This window comes from Mustela nivalis (assembly GCF_964662115.1).
Source record: "Mustela nivalis genome assembly, chromosome: 13".
In the NCBI taxonomy this organism is placed as follows: Eukaryota; Metazoa; Chordata; class Mammalia; order Carnivora; family Mustelidae; genus Mustela; species Mustela nivalis.
In genome coordinates, this window is record NC_139032.1 from 22195881 (window position 1) to 22201718 (window position 5838).

The window sequence follows — 5838 nt, forward strand, 5'->3', positions numbered from 1 at the left end:
GAGACCTCCCTCCAAATATCGGCTCTTTCTAACCCACAACAAGAGAATGGGGCAAGTATCAAGTCCTGCAGCCAAGAAGCTGTCTGTGTTGACAAGAACCATCCTACAGGTATCAGACAGGAGAGAGACAGGGTCAGACAGCCCCGGAAAGCTGAGGCCTTCGAGAATCAGCTATTAATCCAGAGTCAATGCCCTTCTTCTCTGCCTTCTGGGGAGTCTGTGCCTCATCCAAGCCCTACCTGTATGCATCAAGTATGCCAGGTCCTTTGGGCCACCAGTGGTGACCCTGATGAAAGTAGTGTGTTTAGCGATTTGACTCTTCTACTCAGGCAGAAAATGCTTCTCCAGCACTTGCAGGGAGAAAAATGTCCCTAAAGAAATCATTCAGTCCTTGTTGAGAAAGCGTCACAATTTTCATGACAATATATCCTCTGATGAGAACAACCTTCAGCACAACAAAGAATATTCATCCTCCTCAATAAACATTTCTTCTAATAGAGAGTGGTGTTCTCTGTGTGCTGCACTGGGACTGGGGCTGGGGCTTGCAATCAGAGAAAGGAAGCAGTGTGTTCAGCTCTTAGTAGTTAACGCTTTTGGCTTCTACAAGTACACCAGTCCCTTGTACAAAGCCTGACAGTAGCCTTCTCAGTTTTATCCTGGGGTCCTTTATTTGATCCTGCTCCAATATCCTGTATTTAAAACATTTACTTTTTTTTCATAAAAAGGATAATGTGCTTACTCTGAAAATCTTCAGGCCTTTACAAATAGTGAGAAAAACCCTTAAAGTCTAGAACTTGATTAAAACTGTCTTTCATCTGCTCCCAAACTATTTGTCCGGTAGGATACTATGTCAGCTAGGCCTCACCTCCTGGAGGCTACTCAGGCCCAATGATACCTTTTCAACAGATGAATATACGGGATAGTCTTTGAGCATGAAGACAGTAACTCCAGTGATGTTGTCTTCCTATATGGTGCCCGCCTTCCCGGACATGCAACATTTTACCCCAAGGTTATAGTAATTGAGGGGTGGTGCATTAACTATCTATTGCTGTGTAATGGATATTCCAAAATTTAGTGGTCTAAAAAGTATATACTTATTATCTCATGGCTTTTGTGGGGCTACTACATTCTCACCTGGAGGCTTGACTGGGGAAGGACCAACCTCCGTACTCATTCACATAGTTGCTGGCAGGATGCAGTTCCTCAAAGTCTGTTGGAATGAGATCTTCAGAACCTTGCTGGCTCTTGGCTGGAGCTGGCTGGTTCCTTATCAAGTAGGCTTCTCCAGCATGGCAGCTTACTTCACCAAAGCAAGGAGAGAGTTTGCAAACAAGAGAGAAGTTATAATCTTTTGGAAACTAGTAATGGAAATGACATCCAATCACCTTTCCTTTATCTCTCAGAGGCAAATCCAGCCTATGCTTAAGGGGAGGTGTAATTACACAAGGGTGTGAACACCAGGAGTGGGGATGAGTGGAATCTTCTCAGAAGTTTTCCTAATGCAAGGGTTTCTTCTTGGACACCCTATTCAGTTTGCTGAAGCAAACATGGCCAAAGTTGCCATGTGGATCTTTGTCCTCATTCATGTCCAAGTCATCAAGGTCAAAACTGCTTAACGGCTAAATGAAGTGGCACCTGGTAAGTCACCATCAAAGAGACTGGAGCATCCAAAGGAAGGAAGAAAAGGTGACAGAGAGAGGTCAAGGTAGTTTGGGTTTATCCTCAATGGTTAATGAAAATAAACCCTGAGAACCACCTGATTTACCAGTGTTCCAACTGGGGGGTGGGAAGGGAAGCTGGTGTAATATGGCTCATCCAGCTCTACCACAGTCTCTCTCTTTTGCCCTAGCTCCCAGACCATAGGTGTGTAGAAGTAACTTTCAGCTTCTGTAGACCTAGTCAACATTATAGAGGAAGGGAACCCTACAGGTTGCAAGGTTTAATTTCTGTTCTTGTTTATATATTTAATATAGCACATCCATCATTTCAAGTTTAATTCTCATAGCTTTAAAAACAGAGAGAATGGGTCACTCAACTTTTGGAAAAAGCAGTGTAGGGATCTTAGAGCACATACTCCCATTTGGGATATTTTCCATATACCTATATCTTTAAGGCTCTGATGCCTGGGGACTCTGTCACATTCAGGCACCCGTTCTTTCTGTGATCCCGGGGATCCTGACACCACACTGCCCCAGCTAGAATTCTGCCTGCTTCACGACCAAGGCATCTTTCAGACAGGGACATCCCTCACTGGAGTTGACTTCTGAAAGTTCTGATTTTGTTTCTGCTACTCACTTGCCTGTAGCCAGCTGATGGAGGCTCCCTATCCCCCATGGATTATCTTCCCCTATATCGCCTTGGATTCCCTCCTTGGTAACTCCTACCTGGCAGAACATTGTCACTTTTCTGTTTGTAGAGTTGCAGGTATTCTTTTCTATGATCTCCCCTTGATTTCGCAGGTGTTCAGAATGATTTGATGGCTATGTAGCTGAATTCCTGCAACCAGAGAAAAGTAAGGTCTCTTACACCTCTGCCATCTTGGGCTGTAATCTCAATGTAGATTTCTTAATCCCCTCTCATAGAAGGGCAACCTGAAGGACAGAGAAGGTAATATATATTTAGTGGGCTAGCATGAAAGAAAAAGCCAGGAATGGAGGGCCCCCTTATACTGTGAGGAATTATTTGCATGTAAAAGATAGGAAATACAACTTCGCTGACTTAAAAAGGAGAATCTGGACTTAGGTACCTGAAAATGTCTGGGAGTAAGGCTGGCCTAAAGTACAAGGGTTCATGTTGGGCCTCAAATGATGCCTTCAAGTTACACTTTCTATCCATTTCCTGGCATTCTGCATGGACTTTCTGTCAGACAGTTTTGTATCTTGCAGAGTATCTTCCACGTTTTAAGTGTAGCTAAAAACGGTTGTGTCTCTCAGTAGTCCTTGCAGAAAATCCCACTGTGCCTTATTGGCTCCACTGTGGGCTCAGTTTTGCCCATCCCTGAACAATCACTGTTGTCAAAAGCACAATATCATCTTTTGAGTTATAGATGCATTCTTAAAATAGGAGTGTTAGGGAAAGACAACTCCACCTGCCCTTAGACTGAGACTGAGAATGGGTTTAGTTCCCTAGAGATTAATAAAGGGACTGTTTCCAGAAGGTGAATGAATGCTAGGTATCAAAAATAAAACAGATATCTACTCCAGACCTCTTTCTCTCTGCCCCATTTCTGCTTTCTTGTCCAGAGTTATGCATGACTAAAGCTTGGAGTTGCAGGAAACGCTGATTCTGAGGACACTTAGGGATAAGAAGAGCCCCCAACCTCCAGGTGGATAGAGTATCCAATAATCACCCCTTCTCATCCTTGAGTCCTTTACTTCCATTTCAGTTTAGTTATGGCTATGTCTTAGAACTTATCACCAGGAACACTTCTGCCACCTGAACAGACAGTCTGACATTCCACCCAATTTGTCCTTTCAGCTTATGCCCTCACTATGCCAATTCTTCAACTTAGTCAGGAACTACAAGACACTTTATACATCTCCCTGTCCATCTGAGAATCGTTTGTCTCGTTTCCTCCCTCTCCAAGGAAAACTTCATTGTTCATCACTTAATTCCAAACCTAAAGAGCTCTACTTTTAAAAAAAATTTTTTAAAATTTCCTTTCACTATTACAAAATTCTGTGTTTACGCAACACACCCTGTGCCCCATGCAATACGTGCCCTCCACAATTCCCACCACCAGCCTCACCCAACCTCCCACAGCCTTCCCCTCCAAAACGCTGTTAGTTCCTCAGAGTCCACAGTGTCTCATGGTTTGTCTCCCCCTCCAATTCCCCCAGCTCCCTGCTCCTCTCCATCTAAGAGCTCTACTTTTGACAGCTTTTCATTCGTCTTTCATCTGTCATGCTGGGCAAAAGTCAGTAGTGCCTTTTTTAGACCTGTATTCTAATAAAGGGGTGATTCATCTAGGATAAAATCAATACAAGTAATTATGTCGATAACACCATAAATGTTCTATACTATAGTATTAGCTTCAGCAATCCCTGAAAACAACCCATTATTTCCTTTAGTGTTTAGTGTGCACTAGGCATTCTTCGAAGCATTAGGGGCACACCAGTGAAGGAAATAATGCTCCCTGTTTTAGCCGACCTCATATGATCTTTAGTCAATTCTCTTAAGTGTTCAAAACGATTTCATTTTTGTACAATTTCTCCTGTCTCCTCATTCGTTGAGCGTATGTGCTGGACCACGGCAGGGGAATAAAAAGTCACCAGAACTTTTCATCATTAAAAAACTTCAAAAGAGTAACAATATCAACACGTGAACACCTATCCCTTCTTTTTTCTTTCCTTCCTATTATACTGGAAGGTTTTCCTCGGGGATCTGTCCTTGCTTCCCAACCTACAACACTTTTTTTTCCATTGTTTGAATATTTGGCTTAGTCATCTACATTTCTCGAAAATTGAGAACATATTTACCTCAATACAACCTAGCACACCAGCAGAGTTCAGAAACTTCTAGACAGAAGAGCCAGTAAGGAAAGGATTTCCAAGGGGAGGTTCCAACCCGCCTGCTCTGGGGGCGGAGCCACGCCCAGGGCGAGTCGCCTCTGGGGGTGTGGCTACGTGCAGGGGAAGCCCACCCTGAGGCGAGTCACATCCAGGAGGGGACTGCATCCAGGGGCGGGCTTCATCTCGGGAAGCCACACCCAGGGGCGGTATTACCCCAGGGTGAGCCACGCTCAGGGGCGGGTCACAACGAGGTCGCGGCACACACGGGGCGGGGCTACTTGGAGGACGAGCCCCACCTGGGGTGAGGCTGTGTCCAGGTCAAACCGTGCCAAGAGCTGGACAACGTTCACGACAATGCCTCGGCGGGGGCGGACCATGTCCAGAGTGAGCCCATCTAGGTGCGGGGCTGAGGAGGCTGTGGTGTTTGGCTTCTTCATGGCGGCGGTGCTGTACCGTCTGACTGTTAAGCATTTCACCTCAGTCTTCTGGATCCTGTCTCCATCACTTCCGAAAGTCGAGTTTTCATTTGCCTCAAAGTCAGATTTTGACGGAGAACTTCTGGGTGTCCGAACGACCTTCCCTTCTGCCCAGAAGGACCCTTCCCGCAGTCTGCCTTTTCCATCCTGGCTGTTGGCTCTAGAGGCCGCTCAACGCCTCAGAGAACGTGCTGAGGCTTGGGGGTGGGGCCGCGCCTGGGCCACGCGAGCGCCCTTTGCGGAGGTCACTGGGATGGAACTTGCTGAAGTGATCCTAGTAATGAATAGGGCGGCGATATGGACCCCTGTTAAGACTTCACCTTGTACCAGCTGCCTGCCCTTGTACAAGCAGCCTGGCTCAGATCTCATCTATTATTTGCAGAGATAATAATATCTGACAGGGGTGGCCCTGGGACGTGGAATGAAGTGAAACATTTAGAGTCGTGTTAAGGGTTGATGTTACTGAAGGGTTTGGGGCGCCTGTGGTGACCTCGTGGACTTCCGGCCCCCGGAGAGCCTAGTGCCTTGCAAGTGCCTGCACTGGTCGGGACAGTGAGACGTCAAGATGTGAGTTCAGACACTCAATTAACAGTCATCATTTCTGATTCGCTGCAGAACCCGGAACTGGAAGGATGTTCGCAGTTCGCCAGTTTTCAAACAAGCCAACAAGAGCTTCAACCACGGGGACCTAGCGGTGAGTTCAGTAGGGATGGTTTGTGGGAGCCTCAGGTATAGGTCATCGAGGCATTATGGACAGGCTAGAGGCAGAGCCCTTTGTCACGCCTTGCCTGAACCAGGGTAGCAGGACGCGCACCTCTCCAGCGGGCGGGACTACGAGTCTTTGATTAGAA